Consider the following 22,482-nt stretch of genomic DNA (forward strand, 5'->3'; position numbering starts at 1 on the left):
CCTATACTTTGTTTCGGGCGAGTTCCCCATTCAAATGCATGTAATCGTAGGAAACGCACTGTCTTGACGAAATAAAGCGTTTATACAACTTCATATAAATAGCTGTAAGTCTTGATAGAAGAAGCATACACACATATTTAAGGCGTTATCTTATACAGTTCAAGATCCCCGTGCTGGGCAAACAGGTTTTGAAGCTGTTTGAGCTAAGATTTTCAAGTTATTCACATAATGAAAACCTATATTTTGTTTCGGACGAGTTCCCCGTTCAAATGCATGTAATCGTAGGAAACGCACTGTCTTGACGAAATAAAGCGTTTATACAACTTCATATAAATAGCTGTAAGTCTTGATAGAAGACGCATACACACATATTTAAGGCGTTATCTTATACAGTTCAAGATCCCCATGCTGGGCAAACAGGTTTTGAAGCTGTTTGAGCTAAGATTTTCAAGTTATTCACATAATGAAAACCTATACTTTGTTTCAGACGAGTTCCCCATTCAAATGCATGTAATCGTAGGAAACGCACTGTCTTGACGAAATAAAGCGTTTTTGTACAACTTCATATAAATAGCTGTAAGTTTTGATAGACGACTCAGAAACACATATTTAAGGCGTTATCTTATACAGTTCAAGATCCCCGTGCTGGGCAAACAGGTTTTGAAGCTGTTTGAGCTAAGATTTTCAAGTTATTCACATAATGAAAACCTATACTTTGTTTCGGACGAGTTCCCCATTCAAATGCATGTAATCGTAGGAAACGCACTGTCTTGACGAAATAAAACGTTTTTGTACAACTTCATATAAATAGCTGTAAGTCTTGATAGAAGAAGCATACACACATATTTAAGGCGTTATCTTATACAATTCAAGATCCCCGTGCTGGGCAAACAGGTTTTGAAGCTGTTTGAGCTAAGATTTTCAAGTTATTCACATAATGAAAAATTATACTTTGTTTCGGGCAAGTTCCCCATTCAAATGCATGTAATCGTAGGAAACGCACTGTCTTGACGAAATAAAGCGTTTATACAACTTCATATAAATAGCTGTAAGTCTTGATAGAAGAAGCATACACACATATTTAAGGCGTTATCTTATACAGTTCAAGATCCCCGTGCTGGGCAAACAGGTTTCGAAGCTGTTTGAGCTAAGATTTTCAAGTTATTCACATAATGAAAACCTATATTTTGTTTCGGACGAGTTCCCCGTTCTAATGCATGTAATCGTAGGAAACGCACTGTCTTGACGAAATAAAGCGTTTATACAACTTCATATAAAGAGCTGTAAGTCTTGATAGAAGAAGCATACACACATATTTAAGGCGTTATCTTATACAGTTCAAGATCCCCGTGCTGGGCAAACAGGTTTTGAAGCTGTTTGAGCTAAGATTTTCAAGTTATTCACATAATGAAAACCTATACTTTGTTTCGGGCGAGTTCCCCATTCAAATGCATGTAATCGTAGGAAACGCACTGTCTTGACGAAATAAAGCGTTTTTGTACAACTTCATATAAATAGCTGTAAGTCTTGATAGAAGAAGCATACACACATATTTAAGGCGTTATCTTATACAGTTCAAGATCCCCGTGCTGGGCAAACAGGTTTTGAAGCTGTTTGAGCTAAGATTTTCAAGTTATTCACATAATGAAAACCTATACTTTGTTTCGGACGAGTTCCCCATTCAAATGCATGTAATCGTAGGAAACGCACTGTCTTGACGAAATAAAGCGTTTATACAACTTCATATAAATAGCTGTAAGTCTTGATAGAAGAAGCATACACACATATTTAAGGCGTTATCTTATACAGTTCAAGATCCCCGTGCTGGGCAAACAGGTTTTGAAGCTGTTTGAGCTAAGATTTTCAAGTTATTCACATAATGAAAACCTATACTTTGTTTCGGGCGAGTTCCCCGTTCAAATGCATGTAATCGTAGGAAACGCACTGTCTTGACGAAATAAAGCGTTTATACAACTTCATATAAATAGCTGTAAGTCTTGATAGAAGAAGCATACACACATATTTAAGGCCTTATCTTATACAATTCAAGATCCCCGTGCTGGGCAAACAGGTTTTGAAGCTGTTTGAGCTAAGATTTTCAAGTTATTCACATAATGAAAAATTATACTTTGTTTCGGACGAGTTCCCCGTTCTAATGCATGTAATCGTAGGAAACGCACTGTCTTGACGAAATAAAGCGTTTATACAACTTCATATAAATAGCTGTAAGTCTTGATAGAAGAAGCATACACACATATTTAAGGCGTTATCTTATACAGTTCAAGATCCCCGTGCTGGGCAAACAGGTTTCGAAGCTGTTTGAGCTAAGATTTTCAAGTTATTCACATAATGAAAACCTATATTTTGTTTCGGACGAGTTCCCCGTTCTAATGCATGTAATCGTAGGAAACGCACTGTCTTGACGAAATAAAGCGTTTATACAACTTCATATAAAGAGCTGTAAGTCTTGATAGAAGAAGCATACACACATATTTAAGGCGTTATCTTATACAGTTCAAGATCCCCGTGCTGGGCAAACAGGTTTTGAAGCTGTTTGAGCTAAGATTTTCAAGTTATTCACATAATGAAAACCTATATTTTGTTTCGGACGAGTTCCCCGTTCAAATGCATGTAATCGTAGGAAACGCACTGTCTTGACGAAATAAAGCGTTTATACAACTTCATATAAATAGCTGTAAGTCTTGATAGAAGAAGCATACACACATATTTAAGGCGTTATCTTATACAGTTCAAGATCCCCGTGCTGGGCAAACAGGTTTTGAAGCTGTTTGAGCTAAGATTTTCAAGTTATTCACATAATGAAAACCTATACTTTGTTTCGGACGAGTTCCCCATTCAAATGCATGTAATCGTAGGAAACGCACTGTCTTGACGAAATAAAGCGTTTATACAACTTCATATAAATAGCTGTAAGTCTTGATAGAAGAAGCATACACACATATTTAAGGCGTTATCTTATACAGTTCAAGATCCCCGTGCTGGGCAAACAGGTTTTGAAGCTGTTTGAGCTAAGATTTTCAAGTTATTCACATAATGAAAACCTATACTTTGTTTCGGGCGAGTTCCCCGTTCAAATGCATGTAATCGTAGGAAACGCACTGTCTTGACGAAATAAAGCGTTTATACAACTTCATATAAATAGCTGTAAGTCTCGATAGAAGAAGCATACACACATATTTAAGGCGTTATCTTATACAGTTCAAGATCCCCGTGCTGGGCAAACAGGTTTTGAAGCTGTTTGAGCTTAGATTTTCAAGTTATTCACATAATGAAAACCTATATTTTGTTTCGGACGAGTTCCCCGTTCAAATGCATGTAATCGTAGGAAACGCACTGTCTTGACGAAATAAAGCGTTTATACAACTTCATATAAATAGCTGTAAGTCTTGATAGAAGAAGCATACACACATATTTAAGGCGTTATCTTATACAGTTCAAGATCCCCGTGCTGGGCAAACAGGTTTTGAAGCTGTTTGAGCTAAGATTTTCAAGTTATTCACATAATGAAAACCTATATTTTGTTTCGGACGAGTTCCCCGTTCAAATGCATGTAATCGTAGGAAACGCACTGTCTTGACGAAATAAAGCGTTTATACAACTTCATATAAAGAGCTGTAAGTCTTGATAGAAGAAGCATACACACATATTTAAGGCGTTATCTTATACAGTTCAAGATCCCCGTGCTGGACAAACAGGTTTTGAAGCTGTTTGAGCTAAGATTTTCAAGTTATTCACATAATGAAAACCTATACTTTGTTTCGGACGAGTTCCCCATTCAAATGCATGTAATCGTAGGAAACGCACTGTCTTGACGAAATAAAGCGTTTATACAACTTCATATAAATAGCTGTAAGTCTTGATAGAAGAAGCATACACACATATTTAAGGCGTTATCTTATACAGTTCAAGATCCCCGTGCTGGGCAAACAGGTTTTGAAGCTGTTTGAGCTAAGATTTTCAAGTTATTCACATAATGAAAACCTATACTTTGTTTCGGGCGAATTCCTCCATTCAAATGCATGTAATCGTAGGAAACGCACTGTCTTGACGAAATAAAGCGTTTTTGTACAACTTCATATAAATAGCTGTAAGTCTTGATAGAAGAAGCATACACACATATTTAAGGCGTTAGCTTATACAGTTCAAGATCCCCGTGCTGGGCAAACAGGTTTTGAAGCTGTTTGAGCTAAGATTTTCAAGTTATTCACATAATGAAAACCTATACTTTGTTTCGGGCGAGTTCCCCATTCAAATGCATGCAATCGTAGGAAACGCACTGTCTTGACGAAATAAAGCGTTTTTGTACAACTTCATATAAATAGCTGTAAGTTTTGATAGACGACTCAGACACACATATTTACGGCGTTATCTTATACAGTTCAAGATCCCCGTGCTGGGCAAACAGGTTTTGAAGCTGTTTGAGCTAAGATTTTCAAGTTATTCACATAATGAAAACCTATATTTTGTTTCGGACGAGTTCCCCGTTCAAATGCATGTAATCGTAGGAAACGCACTGTCTTGACGAAATAAAACGTTTTTGTACAACTTCATATAAATAGCTGTAAGTCTTGATAGAAGAAGCATACACACATATTTAAGGCCTTATCTTATACAATTCAAGATCCCCGTGCTGGGCAAACAGGTTTTGAAGCTGTTTGAGATAAGATTTTCAAGTTATTCACATAATGAAAAATTATACTTTGTTTCGGACGAGTTCCCCGTTCTAATGCATGTAATCGTAGGAAACGCACTGTCTTGACGAAATAAAGCGTTTATACAACTTCATATAAATAGCTGTAAGTCTTGATAGAAGAAGCATACACACATATTTAAGGCGTTATCTTATACAGTTCAAGATCCCCGTGCTGGGCAAACAGGTTTCGAAGCTGTTTGAGCTAAGATTTTCAAGTTATTCACATAATGAAAACCTATATTTTGTTTCGGACGAGTTCCCCGTTCTAATGCATGTAATCGTAGGAAACGCACTGTCTTGACGAAATAAAGCGTTTATACAACTTCATATAAAGAGCTGTAAGTCTTGATAGAAGAAGCATACACACATATTTAAGGCGTTATCTTATACAGTTCAAGATCCCCGTGCTGGGCAAACAGGTTTTGAAGCTGTTTGAGCTAAGATTTTCAAGTTATTCACATAATGAAAACCTATATTTTGTTTCGGACGAGTTCCCCGTTCAAATGCATGTAATCGTAGGAAACGCACTGTCTTGACGAAATAAAGCGTTTATACAACTTCATATAAATAGCTGTAAGTCTTGATAGAAGAAGCATACACACATATTTAAGGCGTTATCTTATACAGTTCAAGATCCCCGTGCTGGGCAAACAGGTTTTGAAGCTGTTTGAGCTAAGATTTTCAAGTTATTCACATAATGAAAACCTATACTTTGTTTCGGACGAGTTCCCCATTCAAATGCATGTAATCGTAGGAAACGCACTGTCTTGACGAAATAAAGCGTTTATACAACTTCATATAAATAGCTGTAAGTCTTGATAGAAGAAGCATACACACATATTTAAGGCGTTATCTTATACAGTTCAAGATCCCCGTGCTGGGCAAACAGGTTTTGAAGCTGTTTGAGCTAAGATTTTCAAGTTATTCACATAATGAAAACCTATACTTTGTTTCGGGCGAGTTCCCCGTTCAAATGCATGTAATCGTAGGAAACGCACTGTCTTGACGAAATAAAGCGTTTATACAACTTCATATAAATAGCTGTAAGTCTTGATAGAAGAAGCATACACACATATTTAAGGCGTTATCTTATACAGTTCAAGATCCCCGTGCTGGGAAAACAGATTTTGAAGCTGTTTGAGCTTAGATTTTCAAGTTATTCACATAATGAAAACCTATATTTTGTTTCGGACGAGTTCCCCGTTCAAATGCATGTAATCGTAGGAAACGCACTGTCTTGACGAAATAAAGCGTTTATACAACTTCATATAAATAGCTGTAAGTCTTGATAGAAGAAGCATACACACATATTTAAGGCGTTATCTTATACAGTTCAAGATCCCCGTGCTGGGCAAACAGGTTTTGAAGCTGTTTGAGCTAAGATTTTCAAGTTATTCACATAATGAAAACCTATATTTTGTTTCGGACGAGTTCCCCGTTCAAATGCATGTTATCGTAGGAAACGCACTGTCTTGACGAAATAAAGCGTTTATACAACTTCATATAAAGAGCTGTAAGTCTTGATAGAAGAAGCATACACACATATTTAAGGCGTTATCTTATACAGTTCAAGATCCCCGTGCTGGGCAAACAGGTTTTGAAGCTGTTTGAGCTAAGATTTTCAAGTTATTCACATAATGAAAACCTATATTTTGTTTCGGACGAGTTCCCCATTCAAATGCATGTAATCGTAGGAAACGCACTGTCTTGACGAAATAAAGCGTTTATACAACTTCATATAAATAGCTGTAAGTCTTGATAGAAGAAGCATACACACATATTTAAGGCGTTATCTTATACAGTTCAAGATCCCCGTGCTGGGCAAACAGGTTTTGAAGCTGTTTGAGCTAAGATTTTCAAGTTATTCACATAATGAAAACCTATACTTTGTTTCGGACGAGTTCCCCATTCAAATGCATGTAATCGTAGGAAACGCACTGTCTTGACGAAATAAAGCGTTTATACAACTTCATATAAATAGCTGTAAGTCTTGATAGAAGAAGCATACACACATATTTAAGGCGTTATCTTATACAGTTCAAGATCCCCGTGCTGGGCAAACAGGTTTTGAAGCTGTTTGAGCTAAGATTTTCAAGTTATTCACATAATGAAAACCTATACTTTGTTTCGGGCGAATTCCTCCATTCAAATGCATGTAATCGTAGGAAACGCACTGTCTTGACGAAATAAAGCGTTTTTGTACAACTTCATATAAATAGCTGTAAGTCTTGATAGAAGAAGCATACACACATATTTAAGGCGTTAGCTTATACAGTTCAAGATCCCCGTGCTGGGCAAACAGGTTTTGAAGCTGTTTGAGCTAAGATTTTCAAGTTATTCACATAATGAAAACCTATACTTTGTTTCGGGCGAGTTCCCCATTCAAATGCATGCAATCGTAGGAAACGCACTGTCTTGACGAAATAAAGCGTTTTTGTACAACTTCATATAAATAGCTGTAAGTTTTGATAGACGACTCAGACACACATATTTACGGCGTTATCTTATACAGTTCAAGATCCCCGTGCTGGGCAAACAGGTTTTGAAGCTGTTTGAGCTAAGATTTTCAAGTTATTCACATAATGAAAACCTATACTTTGTTTCGGACGAGTTCCCCATTCAAATGCATGTAATCGTAGGAAACACACTGTCTTGACGAAATAAAGCGTTTATACAACTTCATATAAATAGCTGTAAGTCTTGATAGAAGAAGCATACACACATATTTAAGGCGTTATCTTATACAGTTCAAGATCCCCGTGCTGGGCAAACAGGTTTTGAAGCTGTTTGAGCTAAGATTTTCAAGTTATTCACATAATGAAAACCTATACTTTGTTTCGGACGAGTTCCCCATTCAAATGCATGTAATCGTAGGAAACGCACTGTCTTGACGAAATAAAGCGTTTATACAACTTCATATAAATAGCTGTAAGTCTTGATAGAAGAAGCATACACACATATTTAAGGCGTTATCTTATACAGTTCAAGATCCCCGTGCTGGGCAAACAGGTTTTGAAGCTGTTTGAGCTAAGATTTTCAAGTTATTCACATAATGAAAACCTATACTTTGTTTCGGGCGAGTTCCCCGTTCAAATGCATGTAATCGTAGGAAACGCACTGTCTTGACGAAATAAAGCGTTTATACAACTTCATATAAATAGCTGTAAGTCTTGATAGAAGAAGCATACACACATATTTAAGGCGTTATCTTATACAGTTCAAGATCCCCGTGCTGGGCAAACAGGTTTTGAAGCTGTTTGAGCTTAGATTTTCAAGTTATTCACATAATGAAAACCTATATTTTGTTTCGGACGAGTTCCCCGTTCAAATGCATGTAATCGTAGGAAACGCACTGTCTTGACGAAATAAAGCGTTTATACAACTTCATATAAATAGCTGTAAGTCTTGATAGAAGAAGCATACACACATATTTAAGGCGTTATCTTATACAGTTCAAGATCCCCGTGCTGGGCAAACAGGTTTTGAAGCTGTTTGAGCTAAGATTTTCAAGTTATTCACATAATGAAAACCTATATTTTGTTTCGGACGAGTTCCCCGTTCAAATGCATGTAATCGTAGGAAACGCACTGTCTTGACGAAATAAAGCGTTTATACAACTTCATATAAATAGCTGTAAGTCTTGATAGAAGAAGCATACACACATATTTAAGGCGTTATCTTATACAGTTCAAGATCCCCGTGCTGGGCAAACAGGTTTTGAAGCTGTTTGAGCTAAGATTTTCAAGTTATTCACATAATGAAAACCTATACTTTGTTTCGGACGAGTTCCCCATTCAAATGCATGTAATCGTAGGAAACGCACTGTCTTGACGAAATAAAGCGTTTATACAACTTCATATAAATAGCTGTAAGTCTTGATAGAAGAAGCATACACACATATTTAAGGCGTTATCTTATACAGTTCAAGATCCCCGTGCTGGGCAAACAGGTTTTGAAGCTGTTTGAGCTAAGATTTTCAAGTTATTCACATAATGAAAACCTATACTTTGTTTCGGGCGAGTTCCCCGTTCAAATGCATGTAATCGTAGGAAACGCACTGTCTTGACGAAATAAAGCGTTTATACAACTTCATATAAATAGCTGTAAGTCTTGATAGAAGAAGCATACACACATATTTAAGGCGTTATCTTATACAGTTCAAGATCCCCGTGCTGGGCAAACAGGTTTTGAAGCTGTTTGAGCTTAGATTTTCAAGTTATTCACATAATGAAAACCTATATTTTGTTTCGGACGAGTTCCCCGTTCAAATGCATGTAATCGTAGGAAACGCACTGTCTTGACGAAATAAAGCGTTTATACAACTTCATATAAATAGCTGTAAGTCTTGATAGAAGAAGCATACACACATATTTAAGGCGTTATCTTATACAGTTCAAGATCCCCGTGCTGGGCAAACAGGTTTTGAAGCTGTTTGAGCTAAGATTTTCAAGTTATTCACATAATGAAAACCTATATTTTGTTTCGGACGAGTTCCCCGTTCAAATGCATGTAATCGTAGGAAACGCACTGTCTTGACGAAATAAAGCGTTTATACAACTTCATATAAAGAGCTGTAAGTCTTGATAGAAGAAGCATACACACATATTTAAGGCGTTATCTTATACAGTTCAAGATCCCCGTGCTGGACAAACAGGTTTTGAAGCTGTTTGAGCTAAGATTTTCAAGTTATTCACATAATGAAAACCTATACTTTGTTTCGGACGAGTTCCCCATTCAAATGCATGTAATCGTAGGAAACGCACTGTCTTGACGAAATAAAGCGTTTATACAACTTCATATAAATAGCTGTAAGTCTTGATAGAAGAAGCATACACACATATTTAAGGCGTTATCTTATACAGTTCAAGATCCCCGTGCTGGGCAAACAGGTTTTGAAGCTGTTTGAGCTAAGATTTTCAAGTTATTCACATAATGAAAACCTATACTTTGTTTCGGGCGAATTCCTCCATTCAAATGCATGTAATCGTAGGAAACGCACTGTCTTGACGAAATAAAGCGTTTTTGTACAACTTCATATAAATAGCTGTAAGTCTTGATAGAAGAAGCATACACACATATTTAAGGCGTTAGCTTATACAGTTCAAGATCCCCGTGCTGGGCAAACAGGTTTTGAAGCTGTTTGAGCTAAGATTTTCAAGTTATTCACATAATGAAAACCTATACTTTGTTTCGGGCGAGTTCCCCATTCAAATGCATGCAATCGTAGGAAACGCACTGTCTTGACGAAATAAAGCGTTTTTGTACAACTTCATATAAATAGCTGTAAGTTTTGATAGACGACTCAGACACACATATTTACGGCGTTATCTTATACAGTTCAAGATCCCCGTGCTGGGCAAACAGGTTTTGAAGCTGTTTGAGCTAAGATTTTCAAGTTATTCACATAATGAAAACCTATATTTTGTTTCGGACGAGTTCCCCGTTCAAATGCATGTAATCGTAGGAAACGCACTGTCTTGACGAAATAAAACGTTTTTGTACAACTTCATATAAATAGCTGTAAGTCTTGATAGAAGAAGCATACACACATATTTAAGGCCTTATCTTATACAATTCAAGATCCCCGTGCTGGGCAAACAGGTTTTGAAGCTGTTTGAGATAAGATTTTCAAGTTATTCACATAATGAAAAATTATACTTTGTTTCGGACGAGTTCCCCGTTCTAATGCATGTAATCGTAGGAAACGCACTGTCTTGACGAAATAAAGCGTTTATACAACTTCATATAAATAGCTGTAAGTCTTGATAGAAGAAGCATACACACATATTTAAGGCGTTATCTTATACAGTTCAAGATCCCCGTGCTGGGCAAACAGGTTTCGAAGCTGTTTGAGCTAAGATTTTCAAGTTATTCACATAATGAAAACCTATATTTTGTTTCGGACGAGTTCCCCGTTCTAATGCATGTAATCGTAGGAAACGCACTGTCTTGACGAAATAAAGCGTTTATACAACTTCATATAAAGAGCTGTAAGTCTTGATAGAAGAAGCATACACACATATTTAAGGCGTTATCTTATACAGTTCAAGATCCCCGTGCTGGGCAAACAGGTTTTGAAGCTGTTTGAGCTAAGATTTTCAAGTTATTCACATAATGAAAACCTATATTTTGTTTCGGACGAGTTCCCCGTTCAAATGCATGTAATCGTAGGAAACGCACTGTCTTGACGAAATAAAGCGTTTATACAACTTCATATAAATAGCTGTAAGTCTTGATAGAAGAAGCATACACACATATTTAAGGCGTTATCTTATACAGTTCAAGATCCCCGTGCTGGGCAAACAGGTTTTGAAGCTGTTTGAGCTAAGATTTTCAAGTTATTCACATAATGAAAACCTATACTTTGTTTCGGACGAGTTCCCCATTCAAATGCATGTAATCGTAGGAAACGCACTGTCTTGACGAAATAAAGCGTTTATACAACTTCATATAAATAGCTGTAAGTCTTGATAGAAGAAGCATACACACATATTTAAGGCGTTATCTTATACAGTTCAAGATCCCCGTGCTGGGCAAACAGGTTTTGAAGCTGTTTGAGCTAAGATTTTCAAGTTATTCACATAATGAAAACCTATACTTTGTTTCGGGCGAGTTCCCCGTTCAAATGCATGTAATCGTAGGAAACGCACTGTCTTGACGAAATAAAGCGTTTATACAACTTCATATAAATAGCTGTAAGTCTTGATAGAAGAAGCATACACACATATTTAAGGCGTTATCTTATACAGTTCAAGATCCCCGTGCTGGGAAAACAGATTTTGAAGCTGTTTGAGCTTAGATTTTCAAGTTATTCACATAATGAAAACCTATATTTTGTTTCGGACGAGTTCCCCGTTCAAATGCATGTAATCGTAGGAAACGCACTGTCTTGACGAAATAAAGCGTTTATACAACTTCATATAAATAGCTGTAAGTCTTGATAGAAGAAGCATACACACATATTTAAGGCGTTATCTTATACAGTTCAAGATCCCCGTGCTGGGCAAACAGGTTTTGAAGCTGTTTGAGCTAAGATTTTCAAGTTATTCACATAATGAAAACCTATATTTTGTTTCGGACGAGTTCCCCGTTCAAATGCATGTAATCGTAGGAAACGCACTGTCTTGACGAAATAAAGCGTTTATACAACTTCATATAAAGAGCTGTAAGTCTTGATAGAAGAAGCATACACACATATTTAAGGCGTTATCTTATACAGTTCAAGATCCCCGTGCTGGGCAAACAGGTTTTGAAGCTGTTTGAGCTAAGATTTTCAAGTTATTCACATAATGAAAACCTATATTTTGTTTCGGACGAGTTCCCCATTCAAATGCATGTAATCGTAGGAAACGCACTGTCTTGACGAAATAAAGCGTTTATACAACTTCATATAAATAGCTGTAAGTCTTGATAGAAGAAGCATACACACATATTTAAGGCGTTATCTTATACAGTTCAAGATCCCCGTGCTGGGCAAACAGGTTTTGAAGCTGTTTGAGCTAAGATTTTCAAGTTATTCACATAATGAAAACCTATACTTTGTTTCGGACGAGTTCCCCATTCAAATGCATGTAATCGTAGGAAACGCACTGTCTTGACGAAATAAAGCGTTTATACAACTTCATATAAATAGCTGTAAGTCTTGATAGAAGAAGCATACACACATATTTAAGGCGTTATCTTATACAGTTCAAGATCCCCGTGCTGGGCAAACAGGTTTTGAAGCTGTTTGAGCTAAGATTTTCAAGTTATTCACATAATGAAAACCTATACTTTGTTTCGGGCGAATTCCTCCATTCAAATGCATGTAATCGTAGGAAACGCACTGTCTTGACGAAATAAAGCGTTTTTGTACAACTTCATATAAATAGCTGTAAGTCTTGATAGAAGAAGCATACACACATATTTAAGGCGTTAGCTTATACAGTTCAAGATCCCCGTGCTGGGCAAACAGGTTTTGAAGCTGTTTGAGCTAAGATTTTCAAGTTATTCACATAATGAAAACCTATACTTTGTTTCGGGCGAGTTCCCCATTCAAATGCATGCAATCGTAGGAAACGCACTGTCTTGACGAAATAAAGCGTTTTTGTACAACTTCATATAAATAGCTGTAAGTTTTGATAGACGACTCAGACACACATATTTACGGCGTTATCTTATACAGTTCAAGATCCCCGTGCTGGGCAAACAGGTTTTGAAGCTGTTTGAGCTAAGATTTTCAAGTTATTCACATAATGAAAACCTATACTTTGTTTCGGACGAGTTCCCCATTCAAATGCATGTAATCGTAGGAAACACACTGTCTTGACGAAATAAAGCGTTTATACAACTTCATATAAATAGCTGTAAGTCTTGATAGAAGAAGCATACACACATATTTAAGGCGTTATCTTATACAGTTCAAGATCCCCGTGCTGGGCAAACAGGTTTTGAAGCTGTTTGAGCTAAGATTTTCAAGTTATTCACATAATGAAAACCTATACTTTGTTTCGGACGAGTTCCCCATTCAAATGCATGTAATCGTAGGAAACGCACTGTCTTGACGAAATAAAGCGTTTATACAACTTCATATAAATAGCTGTAAGTCTTGATAGAAGAAGCATACACACATATTTAAGGCGTTATCTTATACAGTTCAAGATCCCCGTGCTGGGCAAACAGGTTTTGAAGCTGTTTGAGCTAAGATTTTCAAGTTATTCACATAATGAAAACCTATACTTTGTTTCGGGCGAGTTCCCCGTTCAAATGCATGTAATCGTAGGAAACGCACTGTCTTGACGAAATAAAGCGTTTATACAACTTCATATAAATAGCTGTAAGTCTTGATAGAAGAAGCATACACACATATTTAAGGCGTTATCTTATACAGTTCAAGATCCCCGTGCTGGGCAAACAGGTTTTGAAGCTGTTTGAGCTTAGATTTTCAAGTTATTCACATAATGAAAACCTATATTTTGTTTCGGACGAGTTCCCCGTTCAAATGCATGTAATCGTAGGAAACGCACTGTCTTGACGAAATAAAGCGTTTATACAACTTCATATAAATAGCTGTAAGTCTTGATAGAAGAAGCATACACACATATTTAAGGCGTTATCTTATACAGTTCAAGATCCCCGTGCTGGGCAAACAGGTTTTGAAGCTGTTTGAGCTAAGATTTTCAAGTTATTCACATAATGAAAACCTATATTTTGTTTCGGACGAGTTCCCCGTTCAAATGCATGTAATCGTAGGAAACGCACTGTCTTGACGAAATAAAGCGTTTATACAACTTCATATAAAGAGCTGTAAGTCTTGATAGAAGAAGCATACACACATATTTAAGGCGTTATCTTATACAGTTCAAGATCCCCGTGCTGGGCAAACAGGTTTTGAAGCTGTTTGAGCTAAGATTTTCAAGTTATTCACATAATGAAAACCTATACTTTGTTTCGGACGAGTTCCCCATTCAAATGCATGTAATCGTAGGAAACACACTGTCTTGACGAAATAAAGCGTTTATACAACTTCATATAAATAGCTGTAAGTCTTGATAGAAGAAGCATACACACATATTTAAGGCGTTATCTTATACAGTTCAAGATCCCCGTGCTGGGCAAACAGGTTTTGAAGCTGTTTGAGCTAAGATTTTCAAGTTATTCACATAATGAAAACCTATACTTTGTTTCGGACGAGTTCCCCATTCAAATGCATGTAATCGTAGGAAACGCACTGTCTTGACGAAATAAAGCGTTTATACAACTTCATATAAATAGCTGTAAGTCTTGATAGAAGAAGCATACACACATATTTAAGGCGTTATCTTATACAGTTCAAGATCCCCGTGCTGGGCAAACAGGTTTTGAAGCTGTTTGAGCTAAGATTTTCAAGTTATTCACATAATGAAAACCTATACTTTGTTTCGGGCGAGTTCCCCGTTCAAATGCATGTAATCGTAGGAAACGCACTGTCTTGACGAAATAAAGCGTTTATACAACTTCATATAAATAGCTGTAAGTCTTGATAGAAGAAGCATACACACATATTTAAGGCGTTATCTTATACAGTTCAAGATCCCCGTGCTGGGCAAACAGGTTTTGAAGCTGTTTGAGCTTAGATTTTCAAGTTATTCACATAATGAAAACCTATATTTTGTTTCGGACGAGTTCCCCGTTCAAATGCATGTAATCGTAGGAAACGCACTGTCTTGACGAAATAAAGCGTTTATACAACTTCATATAAAGAGCTGTAAGTCTTGATAGAAGAAGCATACACACATATTTAAGGCGTTATCTTATACAGTTCAAGATCCCCGTGCTGGGCAAACAGGTTTTGAAGCTGTTTGAGCTAAGATTTTCAAGTTATTCACATAATGAAAACCTATATTTTGTTTCGGACGAGTTCCCCGTTCAAATGCATGTAATCGTAGGAAACGCACTGTCTTGACGAAATAAAGCGTTTATACAACTTCATATAAATAGCTGTAAGTCTTGATAGAAGCATACACACATATTTAAGGCGTTATCTTATACAGTTCAAGATCCCCGTGCTGGGCAAACAGGTTTTGAAGCTGTTTGAGCTAAGATTTTCAAGTTATTCACATAATGAAAACCTATACTTTGTTTCGGACGAGTTCCCCATTCAAATGCATGTAATCGTAGGAAACGCACTGTCTTGACGAAATAAAGCGTTTATACAACTTCATATAAATAGCTGTAAGTCTTGATAGAAGAAGCATACACACATATTTAAGGCGTTATCTTATACAGTTCAAGATCCCCGTGCTGGACAAACAGGTTTTGAAGCTGTTTGAGCTAAGATTTTCAAGTTATTCACATAATGAAAACCTATACTTTGTTTCGGGCGAATTCCTCCATTCAAATGCATGTAATCGTAGGAAACGCACTGTCTTGACGAAATAAAGCGTTTTTGTACAACTTCATATAAATAGCTGTAAGTTTTGATAGACGACTCAGACACACATATTTACGGCGTTATCTTATACAGTTCAAGATCCCCGTGCTGGGCAAACAGGTTTTGAAGCTGTTTGAGCTAAGATTTTCAAGTTATTCACATAATGAAAACCTATACTTTGTTTCGGACGAGTTCCCCATTCAAATGCATGTAATCGTAGGAAACACACTGTCTTGACGAAATAAAGCGTTTATACAACTTCATATAAATAGCTGTAAGTCTTGATAAAAGAAGCATACACACATATTTAAGGCGTTATCTTATACAGTTCAAGATCCCCGTGCTGGGCAAACAGGTTTTGAAGCTGTTTGAGCTAAGATTTTCAAGTTATTCACATAATGAAAACCTATATTTTGTTTCGGACGAGTTCCCCGTTCAAATGCATGTAATCGTAGGAAACGCACTGTCTTGACGAAATAAAGCGTTTATACAACTTCATATAAATAGCTGTAAGTCTTGATAGAAGAAGCATACACACATATTTAAGGCGTTATCTTATACAGTTCAAGATCCCCGTGCTGGGCAAACAGGTTTTGAAGCTGTTTGAGCTAAGATTTTCAAGTTATTCACATAATGAAAACCTATACTTTGTTTCGGACGAGTTCCCCATTCAAATGCATGTAATCGTAGGAAACGCACTGTCTTGACGAAATAAAGCGTTTATACAACTTCATATAAATAGCTGTAAGTCTTGATAGAAGAAGCATACACACATATTTAAGGCGTTATCTTATACAGTTCAAGATCCCCGTGCTGGGCAAACAGGTTTTGAAGCTGTTTGAGCTAAGATTTTCAAGTTATTCACATAATGAAAACCTATACTTTGTTTCGGGCGAGTTCCCCGTTCAAATGCATGTAATCATAGGAAACGCACTGTCTTGACGAAATAAAGCGTTTATACAACTTCATATAAATAGCTGTAAGTCTTGATAGAAGAAGCATACACACATATTTAAGGCGTTATCTTATACAGTTCAAGATCCCCGTGCTGGGCAAACAGGTTTTGAAGCTGTTTGAGCTTAGATTTTCAAGTTATTCACATAATGAAAACCTATATTTTGTTTCGGACGAGTTCCCCGTTCAAATGCATGTAATCGTAGGAAACGCACTGTCTTGACGAAATAAAGCGTTTATACAACTTCATATAAATAGCTGTAAGTCTTGATAGAAGAAGCATACACACATATTTAAGGCGTTATCTTATACAGTTCAAGATCCCCGTGCTGGGCAAACAGGTTTTGAAGCTGTTTGAGCTAAGATTTTCAAGTTATTCACATAATGAAAACCTATATTTTGTTTCGGACGAGTTCCCCGTTCAAATGCATGTAATCGTAGGAAACGCACTGTCTTGACGAAATAAAGCGTTTATACAACTTCATATAAAGAGCTGTAAGTCTTGATAGAAGAAGCATACACACATATTTAAGGCGTTATCTTATACAGTTCAAGATCCCCGTGCTGGGCAAACAGGTTTTGAAGCTGTTTGAGCTAAGATTTTCAAGTTATTCACATAATGAAAACCTATATTTTGTTTCGGACGAGTTCCCCATTCAAATGCATGTAATCGTAGGAAACGCACTGTCTTGACGAAATAAAGCGTTTATACAACTTCATATAAATAGCTGTAAGTCTTGATAGAAGAAGCATACACACATATTTAAGGCGTTATCTTATACAGTTCAAGATCCCCGTGCTGGGCAAACAGGTTTTGAAGCTGTTTGAGCTAAGATTTTCAAGTTATTCACATAATGAAAACCTATACTTTGTTTCGGGCGAGTTCCCCATTCAAATGCATGTAATCGTAGGAAACGCACTGTCTTGACGAAATAAAGCGTTTTTGTACAACTTCATATAAATAGCTGTAAGTTTTGATAGACGACTCAGACACACATATTTACGGCGTTATCTTATACAGTTCAAGATCCCCGTGCTGGGCAAACAGGTTTTGAAGCTGTTTGAGCTAAGATTTTCAAGTTATTCACATAATGAAAACCTATACTTTGTTTCGGACGAGTTCCCCATTCAAATGCATGTAATCGTATGAAACACACTGTCTTGACGAAATAAAGCGTTTATACAACTTCATATAAATAGCTGTAAGTCTTGATAGAAGAAGCATACACACATATTTAAGGCGTTATCTTATACAGTTCAAGATCCCCGTGCTGGGCAAACAGGTTTTGAAGCTGTTTGAGCTAAGATTTTCAAGTTATTCAAATAATGAAAACCTATACTTTGTTTCGGACGAGTTCCCCATTCAAATGCATGTAATCGTAGGAAACGCACTGTCTTGACGAAATAAAGCGTTTATACAACTTCATATAAATAGCTGTAAGTCTTGATAGAAGAAGCATACACACATATTTAAGGCGTTATCTTATACAGTTCAAGATCCCCGTGCTGGGCAAACAGGTTTTGAAGCTGTTTGAGCTAAGATTTTCAAGTTATTCACATAATGAAAACCTATACTTTGTTTCGGGCGAGTTCCCCGTTCAAATGCATGTAATCGTAGGAAACGCACTGTCTTGACGAAATAAAGCGTTTATACAACTTCATATAAATAGCTGTAAGTCTTGATAGAAGAAGCATACACACATATTTAAGGCGTTATCTTATACAGTTCAAGATCCCCGTGCTGGGCAAACAGGTTTTGAAGCTTTTTGAGCTTAGATTTTCAAGTTATTCACATAATGAAAACCTATGTTTTGTTTCGGACGAGTTCCCCGTTCAAATGCATGTAATCGTAGGAAACGCACTGTCTTGACGAAATAAAGCGTTTATACAACTTCATATAAATAGCTGTAAGTCTTGATAGAAGAAGCATACACACATATTTAAGGCGTTATCTTATACAGTCCAAGATCCCCGTGCTGGGCAAACAGGTTTTGAAGCTGTTTGAGCTAAGATTTTCAAGTTATTCACATAATGAAAACCTATACTTTGTTTCGGGCGAGTTCCCCGTTCAAATGCATGTAATCGTAGGAAACGCACTGTCTTGACGAAATAAAGCGTTTTTGTACAACTTCATATAAATAGCTGTAAGTCTTGATAGAAGAAGCATACACACATATTTAAGGCGTTATCTTATACAGTTCAAGATCCCCGTGCTGGGCAAACAGGTTTTGAAGCTGTTTGAGCTAAGATTTTCAAGTTATTCACATAATGAAAACCTATACTTTGTTTCGGGCGAGTTCCCCGTTCAAATGCATGTAATCGTAGGAAACGCACTGTCTTGACGAAATAAAGCGTTTATACAACTTCATATAAATAGCTGTAAGTCTTGATAGAAGAAGCATACACACATATTTAAGGCGTTATCTTATACAGTTCAAGATCCCCGTGCTGGGCAAACAGGTTTTGAAGCTGTTTGAGCTAAGATTTTCAAGTTATTCACATAATGAAAACCTATACTTTGTTTCGGGCGAGTTCCCCATTCAAATGCATGTAATCGTAGGAAACGCACTGTCTTGACGAAATAAAGCGTTTTTGTACAACTTCATATAAATAGCTGTAAGTCTTGATAGAAGAAGCATACACACATATTTAAGGCGTTATCTTATACAGTTCAAGATCCCCGTGCTGGGCAAACAGGTTTTGAAGCTGTTTGAGCTAAGATTTTCAAGTTATTCACATAATGAAAACCTATACTTTGTTTCGGGCGAGTTCCCCATTCAAATGCATGTAATCGTAGGAAACGCACTGTCTTGACGAAATAAAGCGTTTTTGTACAACTTCATATAAATAGCTGTAAGTCTTGATAGAAGAAGCATACACACATATTTAAGGCGTTATCTTATACAGTTCAAGATCCCCGTGCTGGGCAAACAGGTTTTGAAGCTGTTTGAGCTAAGATTTTCAAGTTATTCACATAATGAAAACCTATATTTTGTTTCGGACGAGTTCCCCGTTCAAATGCATGTAATCGTAGGAAACGCACTGTCTTGACGAAATAAAGCGTTTATACAACTTCATATAAATAGCTGTAAGTCTTGATAGAAGAAGCATACACACATATTTAAGGCGTTATCTTATACAGTTCAAGATCCCCGTGCTGGGCAAACAGGTTTTGAAGCTGTTTGAGCTAAGATTTTCAAGTTATTCACATAATGAAAACCTATACTTTGTTTCGGACGAGTTCCCCATTCAAATGCATGTAATCGTAGGAAACGCACTGTCTTGACGAAATAAAGCGTTTATACAACTTCGTATAAATAGCTGTAAGTCTTGATAGAAGAAGCATACACACATATTTAAGGCGTTATCTTATACAGTTCAAGATCCCCGTGCTGGGCAAACAGGTTTTGAAGCTGTTTGAGCTAAGATTTTCAAGTTATTCACATAATGAAAACCTATACTTTGTTTCGGGCGAGTTCCCCGTTCAAATGCATGTAATCGTAGGAAACGCACTGTCTTGACGAAATAAAGCGTTTATACAACTTCATATAAATAGCTGTAAGTCTTGATAGAAGAAGCATACACACATATTTAAGGCGTTATCTTATACAGTTCAAGATCCCCGTGCTGGGCAAACAGGTTTTGAAGCTGTTTGAGCTAAGATTTTCAAGTTATTCACATAATGAAAACCTATATTTTGTTTCGGACGAGTTCCCCGTTCAAATGCATGTAATCGTAGGAAACGCACTGTCTTGACGAAATAAAGCGTTTATACAACTTCATATAAATAGCTGTAAGTCTTGATAGAAGAAGCATACACACATATTTAAGGCGTTATCTTATACAGTTCAAGATCCCTGTGCTGGGAAAACAGGTTTTGAAGCTGTTTGAGCTAAGATTTTCAAGTTATTCACATAATGAAAACCTATATTTTGTTTCGGACGAGTTCCCCGTTCAAATGCATGTAATCGTAGGAAACGCACTGTCTTGACGAAATAAAGCGTTTATACAACTTCATATAAAGAGCTGTAAGTCTTGATAGAAGAAGCATACACACATATTTAAGGCGTTATCTTATACAGTTCAAGATCCCCGTGCTGGGCAAACAGGTTTTGAAGCTGTTTGAGCTAAGATTTTCAAGTTATTCACATAACGAAAACCTATACTTTGTTTCGGACGACTTCCCCATTCAAATGCATGTAATCGTAGGAAACGCACTGTCTTGACGAAATAAAGCGTTTTTGTACAACTTCATATAAATAGCTGTAAGTTTTGATAGACGACTCAGACACACATATTTACGGCGTTATCTTATACAGTTCAAGATCCCCGTGCTGGGCAAACAGGTTTTGAAGCTGTTTGAGCTAAGATTTTCAAGTTATTCACATAATGAAAACCTATATTTTGTTTCGGACGAGTTCCCCGTTCAAATGCATGTAATCGTAGGAAACGCACTGTCTTGACGAAATAAAGCGTTTATACAACTTCATATAAAGAGCTGTAAGTCTTGATAGAAGAAGCATACACACATATTTAAGGCGTTATCTTATACAGTTCAAGATCCCCGTGCTGGGCAAACAGGTTTTGAAGCTGTTTGAGCTAAGATTTTCAAGTTATTCACATAATGAAAACCTATATTTTGTTTCGGACGAGTTCCCCGTTCAAATGCATGTAATCGTAGGAAACGCACTGTCTTGACGAAATAAAGCGTTTATACAACTTCATATAAAGAGCTGTAAGTCTTGATAGAAGAAGCATACACACATATTTAAGGCGTTATCTTATACAGTTCAAGATCCCCGTGCTGGGCAAACAGGTTTTGAAGCTGTTTGAGCTAAGATTTTCAAGTTATTCACATAATGAAAACCTATACTTTGTTTCGGGCGAATTCCTCCATTCAAATGCATGTAATCGTAGGAAACGCACTGTATTGACGAAATAAAGCGTTTTTGTACAACTTCATATAAATAGCTGTAAGTCTTGATAGAAGAAGCATACACACATATTTAAGGCGTTATCTTATACAGTTCAAGATCCCCGTGCTGGGCAAACAGGTTTTGAAGCTGTTTGAGCTAAGATTTTCAAGTTATTCACATAATGAAAACCTATACTTTGTTTCGGGCGAGTTCCCCATTCAAATGCATGTAATCGTAGGAAACGCACTGTCTTGACGAAATAAAGCGTTTTTGTACAACTTCATATTAATAGCTGTAAGTTTTGATAGACGACTCAGACACACATATTTACGGCGTTATCTTATACAGTTCAAGATCCCCGTGCTGGGCAAACAGGTTTTGAAGCTGTTTGAGCTAAGATTTTCAAGTTATTCACATAATGAAAACCTATATTTTGTTTCGGACGAGTTCCCCGTTCAAATGCATGTAATCGTAGGAAACGCACTGTCTTGACGAAATAAAGCGTTTATACAACTTCATATAAAGAGCTGTAAGTCTTGATAGAAGAAGCATACACACATATTTAAGGCGTTATCTTATACAGTTCAAGATCCCCGTGCTGGGCAAACAGGTTTTGAAGCTGTTTGAGCTAAGATTTTCAAGTTATTCACATAATGAAAACCTATATTTTGTTTCGGACGAGTTCCCCGTTCAAATGCATGTAATCGTAGGAAACGCACTGTCTTGACGAAATAAAGCGTTTATACAACTTCATATAAAGAGCTGTAAGTCTTGATAGAAGAAGCATACACACATATTTAAGGCGTTATCTTATACAGTTCAAGATCCCCGTGCTGGGCAAACAGGTTTTGAAGCTGTTTGAGCTAAGATTTTCAAGTTATTCACATAATGAAAACCTATACTTTGTTTCGGGCGAATTCCTCCATTCAAATGCATGTAATCGTAGGAAACGCACTGTATTGACGAAATAAAGCGTTTTTGTACAACTTCATATAAATAGCTGTAAG

The sequence above is a fragment of the Neolamprologus brichardi genome, unplaced genomic scaffold (assembly GCF_056152115.1).
Source record: "Neolamprologus brichardi isolate AB-2024 unplaced genomic scaffold, ASM5615211v1 NODE_ptg000033l+_length_6344489_cov_1, whole genome shotgun sequence".
Lineage (NCBI taxonomy): Eukaryota > Metazoa > Chordata > Actinopteri > Cichliformes > Cichlidae > Neolamprologus > Neolamprologus brichardi.